The sequence below is a fragment of the Lolium rigidum genome, chromosome 6 (genome assembly GCF_022539505.1).
Source record: "Lolium rigidum isolate FL_2022 chromosome 6, APGP_CSIRO_Lrig_0.1, whole genome shotgun sequence".
In the NCBI taxonomy this organism is placed as follows: domain Eukaryota; kingdom Viridiplantae; phylum Streptophyta; class Magnoliopsida; order Poales; family Poaceae; genus Lolium; species Lolium rigidum.
The window spans coordinates 35,425,155-35,447,304 of NC_061513.1; positions in this window are offsets into that span (position 1 = coordinate 35,425,155).

Below are 22,150 nucleotides of genomic sequence, written 5' to 3' on the forward strand. Positions count from 1 at the left end.
AACTCCATTCCATATTCAAGTTCTACCATTTCAACATCCAACTTTAAGTGTGTCACCCTACGGTTCGCGAACTATGCGGACATGGTTGAGTACTCACTCCGACCAATAACCAATAGCGGGAGCTGGAGATCCATAATGGCTCCCACATATTCAACGATGACTTTAGTGATCGAATGAACCATTCACATACGATACCAATTCCCTTTATCACGCGATATTTTACTTGTCCGAGGTTTGATCATCGGTATCACTTCATACCTTGTTCAACCTCGTCTCCTGACAAGTACTCTTTACTCGTACCGTGGTATGTGGTCTCTTATGAACTCATTCATATGCTTGCAAGACATTAGACGACATTCCACCGAGAGGGCCCAGAGTATATCTATCCGTCATCGGGATGGACAAATCCCATTGTTGATCCATATGCCTCAACTCATACTTTCCGGATACTTAATCCCACCTTTATAACCACCCATTTACGCAGTGGCGTTTGGTGTAATCAAAGTACCTTTCTGGTATAAGTGATTTACATGATCTCATGGTCATAAGGACTAGGTAACTATGTATCGAAAGCTTATAGCAAATAACTTAATGACGTGATCTTATGCTACGCTTAATTGGGTGTGTCCATTACATCATTCATATAATGACATAACCTTGTTATTAATAACATCCAATGTTCATGATTATGAAACTAATCATCTATTAATCAACAAGCTAGTTAAGAGGCATACTAGGGACTCTTTGTTGTTTACATATCACACATGTACTAATGTTTCGGTTAATACAATTATAGAATGACATATAAACATTTATCATAAACATAAAGATATATAATAACCACTTTTATTATTGCCTCTTGGGCATATCTCCTTCAGATCCCGCCAGAAAATCTCTTCGGATGAGGACAGTTGGGTTAAAGCATGCACCCACTCGTGTATCCGCTTGTTCTCTTCTGCACGGTTCAACGCTATGACTGGCAAAAGAATCAAAGAGTCAGTCAAGGTGTTGTTGACAAAAGGGCAAAGGAATCAGGAGACTTACAGTTCAAACTCTCAGTAGCTTTATGCAGCTCAGCAAGAGTGTACCGTTCCACGTCGGCTGCAATCTCGCTCTTCTTATTGACAATAGCAGCTAAGGCATAAGTGCTGCGCAGGTCCTTTTCCATCTGCGTAATCCGATCCTTCATACGCTGGATCCGATCACTTTCAGGAAGGGCACCCGAAGAGTCATCAACAAATGAGGGCACTGGGAAGACCTGCAGGAAACACCGTTACAAAAGGATGATGGGCATGGTATAGCTGAGCATCCGAAATAACTCCCATCGGGAGAAGTACAAGAAGAAATATCATAACAAAGGTGTGCTAACAACATTGCTAGCACAGAGTTTATTACAAGCTCAAGTTTTGCGAAAGAACAATGTTTCACATCAGCTCAAGCATAAGTTTGCTACAAGAATCAAGGGGCTTGGGTCTGAGTCGATAAACTGGGTCCAGCCGACGATTTCCTTGATGAAACCAGTTCAAGAAGCTGGCGGGCACAGGTAAGGGCAGACGCTTTAAAGGCGCTTAAATCAACAAGCTGCCCGTCTTGCTCTTTCGGGAGCTCCTTGGTCATCCCTTCAATGTCACCCTTAAAGCCGTAATCCATCATAAGCTGGAAGGCAAGGACAGCACCATAAGTGCGCGATGTACGCTTGAATACCTCGATAACCTCCTTGGTGTCAACCGCAAAGGTATCGACCAGCTGCCCCAGGGTCTTCTCCTGCTTGATCTTGGGGAAAATCATCGAGTGCATCCGCGCCAGGGAACCCTTCCCCTTTACAAGAAGCTCCCGCGTAAGCTGGTGAGAGGCAAGAATCATCGACACAGCGTTCGCTGGAGAGTTGTTTGGAACTCTGTCCAGGGCATCAACAGGGATATTCGCCGCTTCTGCAGGGAAAAGAAGGAAAAAAGTACATTGGCAAAAGGATCGAATCCATAAGCACATCAATCGACAGAGGAGTACAAAAATTACCAAGTAAGGCTAAAGAAGACTGACGAAGGACTTCATCTTTTTCGGCTGACCGAGCTTCAGCCATCAGCCTGGATGCTTCCTCCTCCTTCAGCTTCTCTTTTAGCTTGCTCAGTTCCACCTTCAGAGAGTCAACCTCTTGGCGAGCCTCAGCAGCTATCTTGACTGCGCCATCCAATTTCAAGGAGGAAGATTTGACTTCCTCTTGCAGCCGAGCCTTGTCAGCTTCCAGAGAAGTGAATTGGGAGGCGAAGGCCTCCAAAGAGGAAAAAACGCCTCGCAAGTCCTTAAGAAAGAAGGATATTTTACTAGAAATTGTCAAGCAAAGCACGCTCCGAGAGATTTGCATCAACAGTTAGAAAAAGGCTTACAGAAGGAGGAGTTGCGGTGGCAGTAGTTGGAGAGACGCCTTTCCCCTTGGAAAGGGAAGAAGCAGTCGATGCTTGAGCCATAGGGGCGGCCTTAGGAGCCGAAGCTTCGGAAGCCACTACGACCGATGAGGCAGCATCAGATTTGGCTTTTTTAGACGGGGGCTCGATAAACCCTTCATCGCTGCAAAGGTGAAAGGTCGACAATGAGGAGAGTAAGAAAAATAAGAGGGCAAAGTATAACTTCAGAAAAGAAACTACTTACATGTCGAAAAGATCATCTTCATCGGCGAAGCCGCCGGTTGATCTCTTCACAGGTGAAGCCCCGACCTCCTCCGCGACTCGCATCAACAAAGGTATCATGATCAGCATCGTCATTACGCATTGATCCATCCACGACACCAGCATCATCGGCTGAGGAGGGAAGGTCGGTGTGGGCAACTTCAAAATCTATCGGACCATTGTATTCATCCTCTAGGCCTGTATGCTCGACAGTGTGAAAATCTACGGGGATTGAGGAGCCTCTCCCTTCAAGAATTATCATCTGGAGATTCATGCATATTTCCAGAAACTATGGGGATCTGTCGAAGAAAATAACAAGTAAGAACAACGGTAATTGTGTCGGCTAAGAAAAAACGGCATAGTAAGGACGTGAATAAAGAAAAATACCTTTGATAGTGGATGATCAGCATCAAGGGGAGTATAAGAAGAAATCAGCGGAATCGAATCTTCCTGGTTAAAGGAAGTATGGCGACGGACTTCATCAAGCAACTCCTTTTCCGACAGATCGGCAGCATTAATCCTGGTTTCATCCTTTGGACCTGAGTACAACCACATCGGGTGAACTCTGGCCATGATTGGTTGGACTCGGCGCTTCAAGAATACCGCTGCCACCTCTGTGCCGATCATAGTTTGGCCGTTGGCCTCTTTGATTCGAAGAAATTTGGCGAATAATTCTTCGGCTGATGCTCTCTCATCGGGTGAGAGAATGTTCTTCCAAGAGTTCTTGGGTTTGGCTTCAGAAACATCGGCATAGCAAGGAAGCCGAGATTCGGGTGACAGGGAGTCCTTGACGTAAAACCATTTCAGCCTCCATCCTTGCACGGACTCTCTCATTGGGAAATTAAAGTAATTGACCTCTGAACGAGCGACAAAACCTACTCCTCCGGTGACAAAGTACCCATTACTACTGCTGTATCTCTTCACATAGAAGATCTTTTTCCACAGCCCGAAATGAGGTTCGATACCCAGAAACGCCTCGCAAAGGGTGATGAACACAGCAACATGGAGGATTGAGTTGGGAGTAAGTTGCCATAGTTGGATTTCGTATGTTCGCAAGAGATGGAGGAGGAATCCATGAGTGGGGAGTGAAAGGCCTCAGTGAAGGAAAGATAAGAACATCACAGTAAAGCCAGCAGGGGGATCAGGCCGAGAAATAGCACCTGGAAGGATCACGTCTCCCGCATCGGAAGATATCAATCCTAGGCTTCGGGATCTCTTTTCATCACGCTTGGTGACGGTTGATGCTACCCAGTCTCCGGGCTTGACCATTGAGCTCGACGGCGCTGGCGGCGCCGGAGCTGGGGGAGGAGCGTTCGGAGCGCTCCCCTTCGGAAGAGAAGAGCAGGACTTGGCGGAAGCACCTCCGCTGGTGGAGCTGGCGGCGGCGGCAGGATTCTTCTTCTTCACCATTGTGGGATCTGAGGAAGATTGGAAAAGCTGCGGTGGCGGCGCGACAACGGCGAAGGAAGGAAGAAGGGGAAGAATGAGGAGATGCTGCGGGAACCGTGGAGGAGATTCGGAATTTTTCGCCCTTTGGAGATTTTGAGGAGAAGTTAAGAGCTAAGTAAGCACGTGGCGCTTGAAGGAGGGGAGGAACCGGCGGCCCAGTATGTCCACGTTGTGCGAAAATCGAGGAGGCACCTCGGTCACCACGCGTGCAATGATCAAGCCCTAAAAATTGCCCGCGCAGAGTTAGGGTGGGCCCATCAGGTCAAGTCCTGTCAATCAGCCCACAGCAGTTACACGTCAGCAGTGACATCATAAGAAAAAAACCTTGAGGCATTCGAAGGAGAAATGAAAGGTTATCGGATGAAGGACTTGAGTCTACGCCCGGCTGCAGACATCCGTACCTAGACTCGGGGGCTACTCCCATCGGGAGCGCTGACGCGCACCCGATAAAATGAAGACTCGACAGAATGAGCAGTCGAAGGAAGAAGGTTTGAGTCTGCACTCGGTTACAAGCACCCAGACGCTCGGGGGCTACGCTCCCATCGGGAGCGCATGATGCACACCTGATAGAAGTTTTTTGCACTCCAGGATCATGCCCGGGGACTTGATTCTGTGTAGGGTAACGTTGTTAACCAACAACAGTTGGGCACGTTACTCATTATCCTTTGCATAAAGAAAATATATCGATTGACCTATGAAGATCTGCGAAAAACTTCGGCAGAGGAGAATATTCGAGTAGTACAACTTGAGTCTACGCACGGATTACAAGCATCCGTACCTAGACTCGGGGGCTACTCCCATCGGGAGCGCTGACGCGCACCCGATAAAATAAAGGAAAAGAACATCAGGAGAAGAACATCAGGAGAAAACATGCATTAGTCTCTACCCGAACTATCTTCGGCTAGACACTCGGGGGCTACTGACGTGGGCATTACCCTTCGAGTAACCAACGTTGCCCTATCCGGTATTGACTAATTGGAGGCCCATGAAGATACCCGAAGGCTAGATGGGCCACCTGGACAGCGCACCGGAGGAAACCTTGGCGGGCAAGACAAGGAAGCGGCCAACAAGGAAAGATTAGATCTAAAAGTACTGTAAACCTGGTCGTACTCGGTTAGGACCCTTGAGACTCGGCCTCCTATATAAAGGCCGGGAGAGGGGCTGCCGAGGGACACGAACAATCTTAGCGATCATAGCCAGCAAAAGCTTAGAGCTAGGAAACCCTAGCGATAGCAATCTCGCCGAGATCTCAGCCGAACTATTCGGCACCCCATTGTAACCCATTGTTATCATAATCAAGAACAGACAGGCATGACGTAAGGGTTTTACCTCAGCGAGGGCCCCGAACCTAGGTAAATCGCTCTCCCTGCTTGTCTGTGAACCGATGTCTCGTGTCAGCTTGCAGGATTCCATCAACCCTAAGCCCCTATCGGAGGGCATTGGCGAGGAGTACCCTCGACACAAATTTTCTCCCCTAAAGATGGGAAGCTAAAAAGATCATAAAAACTAGCTTCCCCAAGCTTATACTTCTCCATAGCATTAGTAGTGATTGCGTTCATACTAATAACATTGCTACTAGCATGCAAATGAGGTTCCATAGGTTCTTTAATTTTCGCATCACACAATTCATGTATTAACTTAGGAAATAAATTAAAAAGCTCATAGTTGTTTTCCATTATGCCTTACTAGTGTAAAACAAGAAACAAAAAGATGCAATTGTGGGATCTAAATAGCTTCGAGTACTTACAACGGCGCCGGAAAATAGCTTAGTAGCCGAGATCCGGAGTGTGAGTACCTTTTACCTTTCCTCCCCGGCAACGGCGCCAGAAAATACTTGATGCTGTCCAGGACTGGCGCGTGGTTGACGAGGGAGGAAATGGTGTAGCTTTCCTTCTTCCCCGGCAACGGCGCCAGAAAATAGCTTGATGTCTACTCACGCTTCTTTTCCTGTAGACAGTGTTGGGCCTCCAAGAGCAGAGGTTTGTAGAACAGCAGCAAGTTTTCCCTTAAGTGGACCACCCAAGGTTTATCGAACTCAGGGAGGAAGAGGTCAAAGATATCCCTCTCAAGCAACCCTGCAACCACAAAGCAAGAAGTCCCTTGTGTCCCCAACACACCTAATACACTTGTCAGATGTATAGGTGCACTAGTTCGGCGAAGAGATAGTGAAATACAAGTGGTATGAATGAATATGAGCAGTAGTAATGGCACCAGAAAATAGCTTGATGCTACAACTGGCGTGGGGTTGATGGTGGTAATATTGCGAGCGAGTACGGATGCGAGTAAAACAGTAAACAAGCAGCGATTTCAGTATTTGGGAACAAGGCCTAGGGTTTATACTTTCACTAGTGGACACTCTCAACATTGATCACATAACAGAATAGATAAATGCTATACTCTACACTCTCTTGTTGGATGATGAACACCACTAATTGTGTAGGATTACACGAACCCTCAATGCCGGAGTTAACAAGCTCCACAATATTCGATATTCATGTTTAAATAACCTTAGAGTGCATGATAGATCATTGCAATTACACCAAGTACTAACATAGCATGCACCATCGTCACCATCACACTATGAAGGAGGCATAGATCACATCAATACTATCATAGCAATAATTAACTTCATAATCTACAAGAGATTACAATCATACCCTACGCCAAGTACTACACGATGCACACACTGTCACAATTACATCATGGAGGAGGAATAGAGTACTTTAATAACATCACTAGAGTAGCACATAGATTAATAGTGATACAAAACACATTGTAATCATAAAGGGATATAAATAAGCACTTCACTATGCTATTCATAACGAGTGAATAAGTATTCCGTGAAATATAGCCTAAGAGACCCACACGGTGCACACACTTGTCACCTTTACACACGTGGGACAAGGAGTCTCCGGTGATCACATAAGTAAAATCCACTTGACTAGCATAATGACATCTAGATTACAAGCATCATCATATGGATCTCAATCATGTAAGGCAGCTCATGAGATCATTGTATTGAAGTACATAGGGAGAGAGATTAACCACATAGCTACTGGTACAGCCCTTAGCCTCGATGGAGAACTGATACGCGTACAACACGCATCCGTTGGGAACCCCAAGAGGAAGGTGTGATGCGTACAGCGGCAAGTTTTCCCTCAGTATGAAACCAAGGTTTATCGAACCAGTAGGAGCCAAGAAGCACGTTGAAGGTTGATGGCGGCGAGATGTAGTGCGGCGCAACACCAGGGATTCCGGCGCCAACGTGGAACCTGCACAACACAAACCAAGTACTTTGCCCCAACGAAACAGCGAGGTTGTCAATCTCACCGGCTTGCTCTAACAAAGGATTAGATGTATAGTGTGGATGATGATTGTTTGCAGAAAACAATGAGAACAGATTGCAGTAGATTGTATTTCGATAAAGAGAATTGGACCGGGGTCCACAGTTCACTAGAGGTGTCTCTCCCATAAGATAAACAGCATGTTGGGTGAACAAATTACGGTTGGGCAATTGACAAATAAAGAGGGCATGACCATGCACATACATATTATGATGAGTATAGTGAGATTTAATTGGGCATTACGACAAAGTACATAGACCGCTATCCGGCATGCATCTATGCCTAAAAAGTCCACCTTCGAGGTTATCATCCGAACCCCTCCGGTATTAAGTTGCTAACAACGAGACAATTGCATTAAGTATTGCGCGTAATGTAATCAGTAACTACATCCTCGAACATAGCACCAATGTTTTATCCCTAGTGGCAACAACACATCCATAATCTTAGAGATTTCTGTCACTTCCCAGCATTCACGGAGACATGAACCCACTATCGAGCATAAATACTCCCTCTTGGAGTTACAAGCATCTACTTGGCCAGAGCATCTACTAGTAACGGAGAGCATGCAAGATCATAAACAACACATAGACATGAATTGATAATCAACATAGCATAGTATTCTCTATTCATCGGATCCCAACAAACACAACATTAGAATTACAGATAGATGATCTTGATCATGTTCGGCAGCTCACAAGACCCGACAATTAAGCACAATGAGGAGAAGACAACCATCTAGCTACTACTATGGACCCATAGTCCAGGGGTAGACTACTCACACATCACTCCGGAGGCGACCATGGCGGCGTAGAGTCCTCCGGGAGATGATTCCCCTCTCCGGCAGGGTGCCGGGGCGATCTCCTCGAATCCCCCGAGATGGGATTGGCGGCGGCGGCGCCTCCGGAAGGTTTTCCGTATCGTGGCTCTCGGTGCATCGGGGTTTCGCGACGAAGGCTATTTGTAGGCGGAAGGGCAGGTCAAGGGGCGTCACGAGGGGCCCACACCCTAGGTCGGCGCGGCCGAGGCTTGGGCCGCGCCGCCTATGGTGTCGCCACCTCGTGGCCCCACTTCGTCTCCTCTTCGGTCTTCCGGAAGCTTCGTGGCAAAATAGGACCCTGGGCGTTGATTTCGTCCAATTCCGAGAATATTTCCTTACTAGGATTTCTGAAACCAAAAATAGCAGAAAACAGCAACTGGCACTTCGGCATCTTGTCATATTCGTGCATTTTGTAAGCATATGTAGTGAATGCAACGATCAAAACAATGTATATGACATGAGTAAACAAATGAATCATATAGCAAAGACTTTTCATGAATAATACTTCAAGACAAGCATCAATAAGTCTTGCATAAGAGTTAACTCATAAAGCAATAATTCAAAGTAAAAGCATTGAAGCAACACAAAGGAAGATTAAGTTTCAGTGGTTGCTTTCAACTTGTACATGTATATCTCATGGATAGTTGTCAACATAGAGTAATATAACAAATGCAATATGCAAGTATGTAGGAATCAATGCACAGTTCACACAAGTGTTTGCTTCTTGAGGTGGAGAGAAATAGGTGAACTGACTCAACAATAAAAGTAAAAGAATGGTCCTTGAAAGAGGAAAGCATCGATTGCTATATTTGTGCTAGAGCTTTGATTTTGAAAACAAGAAACAATTTTGTCAACGGTAGTAATAAAGCATATGTATCATGTAAATTATATCTTACAAGTTGCAAGCCTCATGCATAGTATACTAATAGTGCCCGCACCTTGTTCTAATTAGCTTGGACTACCGGGATCATCGCAATGCACATGTTTTAACCAAGTGTCACAAAGGGGTACCTCTATGCCGTCTGTACAAAGGTCTAAGGAGAAAGCTCGCATTGGATTTCTCGCTATTGATTATTCTCAACTTAGACATCCATACCGGGACAACATAGACAACAGATAATGGACTCCTCTTTTATGCATCAGCATGTAACAACAATTAATTTTCTCATATGAGATTGAGGATATATGTCCAAAACTGAAACTTCCACCTTGGATCATGGCTTTAGTTAGCGGCCCAATGTTCTTCTCTAACAATATGCATGCTCTAACCATAAGGTGGTAGATCGCCCTTACTTCAGACAAGACGAACATGCATAGCAACTCACATGATATTCAACAAAGAGTAGTTGATGGCGTCCCCGGTGAACATGGTTATCGCACAACGAGCAACTTAATAAGAGATAAAGTGCATAAGTACATATTCAATACCACAATAGTTTTTAAGCTATTTGTCCCATGAGCTATATATTGTAAAGGTGAAGAATGGAAATTTAAAGGTAGCACTCAAGCAATTTACTTTGGAATGGCGGAGAAATACCATGTAGTAGGTAGGTATGGTGGACACAAATGGCATAGTGGTTGGCTCAAGTATTTTGGATGCATGAGAAGTATTCCCTCTCGATACAAGGTTTAGGCTAGCAAGGCTATTTGAAACAAACACAAGGATGAAGCGGTGCAGCAAAACTCACATGAAAGACATATTGAAAACATTATAAGACTCTACACCGTCTTCCTTGTTGTTCAAACTCAATACTAGAAATTATCTAGACCTTAGAGAAACCAAATATGCAAACCAAATTTTAGCATGCTCTATGTATTTCTTCATTAATGGGTGCAAAGTATATGATGCAAGAGCTTAAACATGAGCACAACAATTGCCAAGTATCACATTATCCAAGACATTTTAGCAATTACTACATGTATCATTTTCCAATTCCAACCATATAACAATTTAACGAAGAAGAAACTTCGCCATGAATATTATGAGTACAGCCTAAGGACATACTTGTCCATATGCTACAGCGGAGCGTTTCTCTCTCCCATACAATGAATGCTAGGATCCATTTTATTCAAACAAAAAAAAACAAAAACAAACCGACGCTCCAAGAAAAGCACATAAGATGTGATGGAATAAAAATATAGTTTCAGGGGAGGAACCTGATAATGTTGTCGATGAAGAAGGGGATGCCTTGGGCATCCCCAAGCTTAGACGCTTGAGTCTTCTTGATATATGCAGGGGTGAACCACCGGGGCATCCCCAAGCTTAGAGCTTTCACTCTCCTTGATCATGTTGTATCATCTCCCTCTCTTGATCCTTGAAAACTTCCTCCACACCAAACTTAGAACAACTCATTAGAGGGTTAGTGCACAATCAAAATATACATGCTCGAGAGGTGACATAATCATTCTTAACACTTCTGGACATTGCACAAAGCTACTGAAAGTCAATGGAATCAAAATATCCATCGAACATAACAAAACTGGCAATGCGAAATAAAAGGCAGAATCTGTCAAAACAGAACAGTTCGTATTGACGAATTTTATTGAGGCACCAGACTTGCTCAAATGAAAATGCTCAAATTGAATGAAAGTTGCGTACATATCTAAGGATCACTCACGTAAATTGGCATAATTTTCTGAGTTACCTAAAGAGAATTTTGCCCAGATTCGTGACAGCAAAGAAATCTGTTTCTGCGCAGTAATCCAAATCTAGTATGAACTTTACTATCAACGACTTTACTTGGAACAACAAAACACTAAACTAAGATAAGGAGAGGTTGCTACAGTAGTAAACAACTTCCAAGACACAAAATAAAAACAAAGTACTGTAGTAAAAAAAACATGGGTTGTCTCCCATAAGCGCTTTTCTTTAACGCCTTTCAGCTAGGCGCAGAAAGTGTGTATCAAGTGTTATCAAGAGACGAAGTGTCAACATCATAATTTGTTCTAATAATAGAATCAAAAGGTAACTTCATTCTCTTTCTAGGGAAGTGTTCCATACCTTTCTTGAGAGGAAATTGATATTTTATATTACCTTCCTTCATATCAATGATAGCACCAACGAGTTCGAAGAAAAGGTCTTCCCAATATAATGGGACAAGATGCATTGCAATCAATATCCAAGACAACAAAATCAACGGGGACAAGGTTATTGTTAACGGTAATGCGAACATTATCAACTTTCCCCAAAGGTTTCTTTGTAGAATGATCAGCAAGATTAACATCCAAATAACAATTTTTCAGCGGTGGCAAGTCAAGCATATTATAGATTTTCTTAGGCTTAACAGAAATACTTGCACCAAGATCACATAAAGCATTACAATCAAAATCTTTGATCTTCATCTTAATGATGGGCTCCCAACCATCCTCTAGCTTTCTAGGAATAGAAGCTTCGCGTTCTAGTTTCTCTTCTCTAGCTTTTATGAGAGCATTTGTAATATGTTGCGTGAAAGCCAAATTTATAGCACTAGCATTAGGACTTTTAGCAAGTTTTTGTAAGAACTTTATAACTTCAGAGATGTGGCAATCATCAAAATTCAAACCATTATAATCTAAAGCAATGGGATCATCATCCCCAATGTTGGAAAAAATTTCAGCGAGTTTTATCACGAGTGAGTTTCGACGGTTTTAGCAGTTTCAGGCAGTTTCTTGCGCTTTGCATTAGAAGTGGAAACATTGCTAACACCTATTCTTTTATTAGTATTAGTAGGAGGTGCATCAACTTGTGTAGCATTAGCATTACTAGTGGTGGTAATAGTCCAAACTTTAGCTATATTATCTTCTTTTTCATTTTCTTCTCTTTCCCACCTAGCACGCAATTCGGCCATCAATCTTATATTCTCATTAATTCTAACTTGGATGGCATTTGCTGTAGTAACAATTTTATTATGATGATTTTCATTAGGCATAACTTTCGATTTCAAAAGATCAACATCGCAGACAAGACTATCGACTTTAGAAGCAAGTATATCAATTTTCCCAAGCTTTTCTTCAATGATTTGTTAAAAGGAGTTTGTGTACTAATAAATTCTTTAAGCATGGCTTCAAGTCCAGGGGGTGTGTTCCTATTATTGTTGTAAGAATTCCCATAAGAATTACCATAGCCGTTGCCATTATTATAAGGATATGGCCTATAGTTGTTACTAGAATTGTTCCGGTAAGCATTGTTGTTGAAATTATTATTTTTAATGAAGTTTACATCAACATGTTCTTCTTGCGCAACCAATGAAGCTAACGGAACATTATTAGGATCAATATTTGTCCTATCATTCACAAGCATAGACATAATAGCATCAATCTTATCACTCAAGGAAGAGGTTTCTTCGACAGAATTTACCTTCTTACCTTGTGGAGCTCTTTCCGTGTGCCATTCAGAGTAATTGATCATCATATTATCAAGTAGCTTTGTTGCTTCACCAAGAGTGATGGACATAAAGGTACCTCCAGCAGCTGAATCCAATAGGTTCCGCGAAGAAAAATTCAGTCCTGCATAAAAGGTTTGGATGATCATCCAAGTAGTCAGTCCATGGGTTGGGCAATTTTTAACCAAAGATTTCATTCTTTCCCATGCTTGTGCAACATGTTCAGTATCCAATTGTTTAAAATTCATTATGCTACTCCTTAAAGATATAATTTTAGCAGGGGGATAATATCTACCAATAAAAGCATCCTTGCATTTAGTCCATGAATCAATACTATTCTTAGGCGGAGATAGCAACCAATCTTTAGCTCTTCCTCTTAATGAGAAAGGGAACAATTTTAATTTTATAATGTCACCATCTACATCTTTATATTTTTGCATTTCACATAGTTCAACAAAATTATTGAGATGAGCAGCATCATCAGAACTAACACCAGAAAATTGCTCTCGCATAACAAGATTTAGTAAAGCAAGTTTAATTTCAAAGAATTCTGCTGTAGTAGCAGGTGGAGCAATAGGTGTGCATAAGAAATCATTATTATTTGTGGTTGTGAAGTCACACAATTTAGTATTTTCAGGAGTACCCATTTTAGCAACAGTAAATAAAGCAAACTAGATAAAGTAAATGCAAGTAACTAATTTTTTGTGTGTTTTCGATATAGAATGCAAGACGGTAAATAAAGTAAAACTAACAACTAATTTTTTTGTATTTTGATTTGGTGCAGCAAACAAAGTAGTAAATAAAATAAAGCAAGACAAAAACAAAGTAAAGAGATTGGGATGTGGAGACTCCCCTTGCAGCGTGTCTTGATCTCCCCGGCAACGGCGTCAGAAAAAGAGCTTGATACGCGTACAGCACGCGTCCGTTGGGAACCCCAAGAGGAAGGTGTGATGCGTACAGCGGCAAGTTTTCCCTCAGTATAAAACCAAGGTTTATCGAACCAGTAGGAGCCAAGAAGCACGTTGAAGGTTGATGGCGGCGAGATGTAGTGCGACGCAACACCAGGGATTCCGGCGCCAACGTGGAACCTGCACAACACAAACCAAGTACTTTGCCCCAACGAAACGAGCGAGGTTGTCAATCTCACCGGCTTGTCTGTAACAAAGGATTAGATGTATAGTGTGGATGATGATTGTTTGCAGAAAACGAGTAGAACAGATTGCAGTAGATTGTATTTCAGTAAAGAGAATTGGACCGGGGTCCACAGTTCACTAGAGGTGTCTCTCCCATAAGATAAACGAGCATGTTGGGTGAACAAATTACAGTTGGGCAATTGACAAATAAAGAGGGCATGACCATGCACATACATATTATGATGAGTATAGTGAGATTTAATTGGGCATTACGACAAAGTACATAGACCGCTATCCAAGCATGCATCTATGCCTAAAAAGTCCACCTTCAGAGTTATCATCCGAACCCCCTCCAGCATTAAGTTGCTAACAACGAGACAATTGCATTAAGTATTGCGCGTAATGTAATCGAGTAACTACATCCTCGAACATAGCACCAATGTTTTATCCCTAGTGGCAACAAAGACATCCATAATCTTAGAGATTTCTGTCACTTCCCAGCATTCACGGAGACATGAACCCACTATCGAGCATAAATACTCCCTCTTGGAGTTACAAGCATCTACTTGGCCAGAGCATCTACTAGTAACGGAGAGCATGCAAGATCATAAACAACACATAGACATGAATTGATAATCAACATAACATAGTATTCTCTATTCATCGGATCCCAACAAACACAACATATAGAATTACAGATAGATGATCTTGATCATGTTCGGCAGCTCACAAGACCCGACAATTAAGCACAATGAGGAGAAGACAACCATCTAGCTACTGCTATGGACCCATAGTCCAGGGGTAGACTACTCACACATCACTCCGGAGGCGACCATGGCGGCGTAGAGTCCTCCGGGAGATGATTCTCCTCTCCGGCAGGGTGCCGGAGGCGATCTCCTGAATCCCCCGAGATGGGATTGGCGGCGGCGGCGCCTCTGGAAGGTTTTCCGTATCGTGGCTCTCGGTACTGGGGGTTTCGCGACGAAGGCTATTTGTAGGCGGAAGGGCAGGTCAAGGGGCGTCACGAGGGGCCCACACCCTAGGTCGGCGCGGCCAGGGCTTGGGCCGCGCCGCCCTATGGTGCCGCCACCTCGTGGCCCCACTTCGTCTCCTCTTCGGTCTTCTGGAACCTTCGTGGCAAAATAGGACCCTGGGCGTTGATTTCGTCCAATTCCGAGAATATTTCCTTACTAGGATTTCTGAAACCAAAAACAGCGTAGAACAACGAATCGGCACTTCGGCATCTTGTTAATAGGTTAGTTCCAGAAAATGCACGAATATGACATAAAGTGTGCATAAAACATGTAGATATCATCAATAATGTGGCATGGAACATAAGAAATTATCGATACGTCGGAGACGTATCAAGAACTACCCCCTCCTCATGGGAGACATCAGCGGTGATGAAGATGGCGGTGGAGATGGCAGCGGTGTCGATGGAGAAGCCTTCCGGGGGCACTTCCCCGTCCCGGCGGCGTGCCGGAACAGAGACTCCTGTCCCCCAGATCTTGGCTTCGCGATGGCGGCGGCTCTGGAAGGTTTCTCGTACCGTGGCTTTTCCGGATCGAAGATTTAGGTCAGGGACCTTTATATAGGCGAAGAGGCGGAGTCGGAGGGCTGACGAGGCGACGACACCATAGGGGGGCGCGGCCCCCCCTCTGGCCGCGCCAGGCTGGTGTGTGGGGCCCCCAGGGCTCCCCTCTGGTGGCTCTCGGGTGTTCTGGAAGCTTCGTGGAATTTTAAGACTCTGGGCGTTGATTTCGTCCAATTCCGAGAATATTTCCTTACTAGGATTTCCGAAACCAAAAACAGCGAAAACGAGAACGGCACTTCGGCATCTCGTCAATAGGTTAGTTCCGGAAAACGCATAAATATGACATAAAGTGTGAACAAAACATGTAGGTATTGTCATAAAACAAGCATGGAACATCAGAAATTATAGATACGTTGGAGACGTATCAGCCCCGTCCGACCGGCCCCCACGCCGGACCAGCCCGGTCCAAACCGGGCCCCACGCCTGTGCCAGCCGGGGCGTATCCAGTAAGCCTGGACGCCCGCCCGGTCGCCATCCGGGCTCTGGCCCGGTCCAGACCGGACCAGCCGGTCCCAGGCCCGGTCGACCGGCCCCCAGGCCGGCCGATCCCGAGTCTGTCTCGACTAGATCTATTCTGGGTCGGTTATTTTCGTACTTTTTGACCTGAGGTCATCCTGAACCCCTATATAAGTGCCCAGGACGCCCCAAAGTTGTTTAGACCACGTTTAAGATAAACCCTAGTTCTTAGTTGTTTGCTATGCAAAACTATTGAATCCCTACACCATATTGCTTGATTTGGTGTAGATCTGAAAGTCTTGTGTGATCTGCTGTTCCATTGGAAATTAGAAGGTTGCAACTTACCGCTTGGTGGTCGGCGGCTACGTGCGCAAGTGTGTGGAGTTGCGAATATCTTGCAGGGTTGAGAGCTGTTGCATTGGCGACAGGGACCAATCGAGAGATCTCGTTGCGTCATACAAGTTATCATCCACTTCATTAAGTTATCTCCGCTGCTATCACCCCGTGATCATCATCACCACCGTTGCTTACTGAGAAGATTGGGCAACACCTTATCACCTTGAGGACAGTGGTGTCGATCGGGTTGGGGAACAGGTCCAAGAGGGACTGGGGACGGACATGAGGAGAGCTAGCGGAGGGAGGATCAGCCGGAGGAACGCATGGCTGGCCGGCCGGCGCGAGAGGAGAGGGCAAAACGTGGTGGGTGGGGAGATCAGCCGGAGATTGTGCAAGCAGAGATAGGATGCAGTCATTTTTTTTTCATTTTTTAGAATTTAATTTTCCATCCACTGTCGCATGCGACGGTTGGTGGCGGCCGATGCATGTGGCGCTGATGCGCACGACATTATCCAGTGGACGTGGGATGATCCAGTTTTTAGGTCCGAAGTCCGTCCAATATCATTAGATCTAATACCCATTAAATATCCATGTCCAGTGAGATCCAGTCCAGTTAGGTCCAACGAATTTTAGTCCAAAGCCCACTGGACACCATCGATCCAGTTCCAGGGCTTACCTTCTTCCTCGCTTGATTCCCCCTCTCGCTGTAGTCCTTCACTCACCAAAACATGGCACCTCCTCGAGTATAACAAAAGACTAAATTATACTTTTATATTTGGGACCCACCAGAGCTCAACTCTTGGAATTATACCAATCATCCATAACCACTTTGATTCTCACTATTCCTGAATCACAAGAACATGAAATGCATGATTTCAAATATGATATTGTTGGAGGATGGTTCGGCATTGGTGCATACTGTGTGTCTCGGCTTCATGCTTGCATTTCACGCGGTCTCCATAGGTCTCTTATTAGAGTATCATGGCATGCAATAGCCCAAGACTACTTTGGATGGCTTCTCTTGTTAAAGCATCTCCAACATCCTTTGTATATATATGTCTAGGATTACTAAAATTTAAAAATATAGCAATTTGCTTCAAAAACATTGCTCTAAGAGCCTTTGTATAGATGGTCGCCCCATACAAAATTATAGCAAGCTTGCTATAGTTGCCTCTCCGCTTTGTATATATACAAATTCAAGAGGCACTTCGTAAAACTTGTGAAACAGCGTGGGAGAGCATAAACTGCTGCCGTTCGAGCCCCACTGCCCTCGTCATCGCCGTCTCCCGCCACCGCCCCTCAGTGGTCGTCGTCCCGCCTCCGCCGCCACCTCCTGCGCCCATGTTGAACCTTCTGCCACCCAACCTCCTCTTCCCGAGCCCAAAATGGAGCCTGCGGCCTCCAACCAATGCTTCGCCGCCCGAGATCGATTTCGGCCAATTCCGGCGGATTGACTGCCACCAGCGTCGGATTGACTGCCACCACCTCTGGCTTCCGTGGGCCGGTAGGAGGGCAACAAGCGTGGGCAGACCGATGGCTTCCGTAGCCGACCATGCATATGAGGGGAAGAAAAGGATAAGCTGCGAAGAAAAGGATAAGCGAAAAGAGAGGAAAAAACCCTAAACCCTATCCTCCCAAAAATAATAAATGTTACTTTTCATTTTCCATGACTGGTTGGGTCCGGAGCTAGTCCGGACTCGTGATGACTCGAACGCACGTGTACGTACATGATACGTATTCCTTTTTTCTTCTACCGATCTACAATAAACAGCATATGTCGGGTATCCGTATCCAAAGGCAACGTCGGTTCTCATCCTATCCCGACACATAAACGTTCCAGAGACCCAGATCCGGAGATCGCACGCCTGTCTCCACCTTGCGATGGATCATCAGCTGAACGCCGGCCACGCCGGACCGGGGCGTGACGACCGGATAAGCATGCTCGGCGACAGCGTGCTCGGCCACATACTCTCCTTCCTCGACACCAAGGAGGCCGCGCGCGCCGCCGTGCTCTCGTCGCGGTGGCGGGACATCTTCGCCAGTGCTCGGCCGGATAAGCATCTTCGCCAGTGCGACGACCGGATAAGCATACTCGGCGACAGCGTGCTCGGCCACAGACTCTCCTTCCTCGACACCAAGGAGGCCGCGCGCGCCGCCGTGCTCTCGTCGCGGTGGCGGGACATCTTCGCCAGTGTCCACACCGTCTCCATGGAAGAGCCGGAAGCACCCATCCCCGAGTACGACGACGAGGGATACCGCCGTCGAGAGACCGACCCGAAGCCGCCCTTCACAGCCCTCGTCAATGCAGCCCTCATCGCCCGCAGCCTCCCACCAGCACCAGCCGCCGCATCCGCGCCGCTGCGCGCACTCCGCGTCGCCATGGAGAGCTACACCGGCATCGACGCCTTCACTGTGGACCAGTGGCTCACTTATGCCATGAAGCACGCCACCCCCGATCTCAAGCTATACCTCCGCGTGCGCCGTGTCCCTGTCTGCAGCCGCCCAGACCCCTACCGCCACGCTGTCGCTGTCGTTGGCTCTGACGACGAGGAGGAGGAGGACGACGGGAAGACTCCCGTTGACCCCCAGGGTGTTGACGAGGACGACGATGTCGCCTCTAGTGTCGACGAGATGGCTTCTCGGTGGTGGAGTCGCCCGCCTGCAGTATACACCGTCCCCAGGCGGCTCTTCTCCTGCGCGGCGCTGCGATCGCTCCACCTAGCCTCCTGCAGGCTCTCCCCGCCGGAGGCTATCAGCCTGCCGTCGCTCCAGGCGCTCGGCCTCACCCACGTCCCTGACGAGGAGGAGCACGTGCAAAAGTTTATCTCCGCCTGCCCGCGGCTCGCGGACCTAACCCTCGAGGCCTGCGCCACGGTGACAATGCTGTCGCTCCTCGACAACACGTGCCTCCGCCGGCTCGCCCTCCTGTGCTGCCACAAGCTTGCCACCGTCACCGTGGACGCGTCAGAGCTCCGCTCATTCGAGTACCGTGGCGCTGTCCCCAGCAACTCGTTCCTCACCGTGCGCGGCGGTTTCCCGTCCATCACGTCGTGCAAGGTCGACGTCTGCGCGGTCTGCCTCGAGGAGGAGGCAACAACGTCGGAGCAGCTCGCCGCGCTCAGTTCGTTCCTGCAGCCGTTCGCATCGACCACGAAACGCCTGCAGCTCCGCGCCGCTCACATGGGGTCCTGCTTCGTGGCTCTGCCGGCGTTCCAGGCCCTCCGCAACCTCCAGCTGTTCGGACGTGTACCGCGAGACGGCACCGGCACGGACCTCGTCGCCGCGACGTGCACAATCCTCTCGCAAGCCCCTCACCTTGAGCTCCTGGCCCTCTTCTTCGAAGCAGCACCTCCCGAGTCATCGTCCCGGATCAATCGCCAGCACTACTCCCACGACCGCAAGGAGACGGAGCTCCTAGAGGTGCACAATCTCCACCACAACAAGTACGACACGATCGACTCCGATCAGCTGGCGGCCATCCCGCTCCCGCCCTGCCTGAGCAGCACGGTAAGGCGGATCAAACTCGTGCACTACCAAGGCGGCAGGGCCGAGAGGACGCTGGCCAGGTTCTTGCTCCGCAATGCTGCTGCTCTTGAGAAGCTCTTCTGCGAATTCTCCGAGGGGCCGCTGCGGACTCAGAAGGAATTAACCCTCGAGATGGAAGGATGGGTGGTCAACGACAAGGCCATCAAGGAGTTCTATTGATGCGCGCGTGCCGTGATTATGAAATTATTGCAATCTGAAATTGTGGTGATTAACATGTGATAGAACTTAATTCATCATTAGGGAAATATTAAACTGATCATGCTTTAAAGAACCTAACAAAGATTATGAGATTAACTTACAGGTAATTGGAGGATTCCCATGCCTGCTCGATGCAGGGATGGTGTAGCCCATGCCGTGGTTAATGAAGATGATCTACACTTCGATGTAGTCATCTAGAACGCCGCCGGCACACCTCTCTTTGGATGGCCGTCGGTGGGAATAGTCTTCCCGTCACTTTTGGCCTCCCTAGATCGGTAGAGTGAGGGAATATCGTGGAGAAGTTGTAGCAGATCGTGATCTAGTCAACTTGCGTTGCTACCTGCCTCCTCCCTTATATTTGGTCCAGTATGACAGGAGACAAAAACCACCTGTTGGTTATCGATGCCCCTGTTATCACCAGAATTTGACCGAGTCAGAGGTGGGCCGCGATCAAGATGGATTTAAAGAATATACATGGAAGAATTACGTGAATCGGCCTGTTATGCAAAGTTTGGGCTAGTTTGCCCTTGTATCTGTAACATAGTAGATTACGTGTCGATTAGTTAGAGTTTGCCTCGTGCACGGTTGGGATTATTCCCACGTTAGAAAGTCCCCTGGACTATAAATATGTATCTAGGGTTTATGAAATAAACAACAACCAACGTTCAACCACAAATCAATCTCGGCGCATCGCCAACTCCTTCGTCTCGAGGGTTTCTACCGGTAAGCATCATGCTGCCTAGATCGCATCTTGCGATCTAGGCAGCATAAGCTTATTACGTTGTTCATGCGTTGCTCGTACTGAAGCCTTTTTGATGGCGGGCAACGTAGTTATCTCAGATATGTTAGGGTTAGCATTGTTTTTCGTATCATATGCTATCGTAGTGCAACCCTTGCATATCTAGCCGCCCTTACACCTATCTTAGGTGTAGGGGCGGCACCCCGCTTGATCATTATTTAGTAGATCCGATCCGTTACGGTTGCTCCTTGTTCTTCAAGGATTAGTTTAATATCTGCAATAGTTAGGCCTTACAAAGGGTTGGAGGATCCAGCTGCACGTAGGGTGTCGTTTGCTAGTCCTAGACAGGATGTTCCGGGGATCAACCTCGTGTTGGTTTTTAGGCCTTGTCTAGGATCGACTTACGATCACCGTGCGTGGCCGCGAGGCCCAATCGTGAGTAGGATGATCCGATTATGCGGTGAAAACCCTAAATCGTTGTAGATCGCTTTAGCTTTATCTTGATCAAGCAGGACCACCATATATTCGTGCATCTCGTACGAATCATGGGTGGATCGGCTCCTTGAGCCGATTCACAGGATAACCTGAGAGCCGATCGAGGCTCGTATTTAATGTTTACGTGTATGCCATGCAGGAAATTAAGCGAGGCATCTCCATCACCTTCCTGACCAGGTATAGGTCAGGTGGCACGCCCTGCACCAGCATCGGACGTGTGTACCAGAGGCTTTGCGGGCCGTCGCTCGGAGGGACCAGGGCTAGCCGCAGCCCTAAGTTGTTCCCGGCTCTACTGTGTTGCCCGTCACTGCTCGCCGGTGGGTTTTGACCGCAACACATTCTGGCACGCCCGGTGGGACTAGCTTCGTCATCAACCACATCGCCATCTACATCTGAGATGGCGGACGGCACCCCAGTCACGTACGAGGATCTGACCGACGAGCTCAAGAAGAAGTATGACGAGGTCAAAGCAATCCTCGAAGCCGACCTCATCGGCTCTTTTCACAGAACCCGTTCACATGGCATCAGGTGGAAGGGGTTCTCGCCTGATGGTGCACTCGATGGGATAGACCTCTCTGCGCCCGTCGGGAAGAACGCACCAGGTCCCTACGTCGGGAGATCAACTACTTGGTGGCTCACTCGCTGCACCGCCACTCGAGAACCCGGTGAACACTCCGGAGCGTGTCGCTCTCCGGGTGATCCGAGGAGATCATGAGGCACCAGTACTCTCCGTCAGGACCAGCTCTCGGGACACACCAAGGAGAGATGCCACTCCAGTCCCGTCCACCGCTGCCATTTGCGTTGGCAGCACCAGAAGTGCCGAATTCACCGGCATTCGTCATCTACAAGATCGGTGGTGACCCTAGTGACTGCCAGTTCTTGCATGAGGCGCCTAAGGAGATCCCTCACGGATACATGTGCACATACGTGCCGGATCGCGGTAACCGGGCGCTCACAAACCAGGCCGCAACATCGGGGACTTCGGGAAAGCGGGAGGAACGTCGGCAACGGATCTTGAG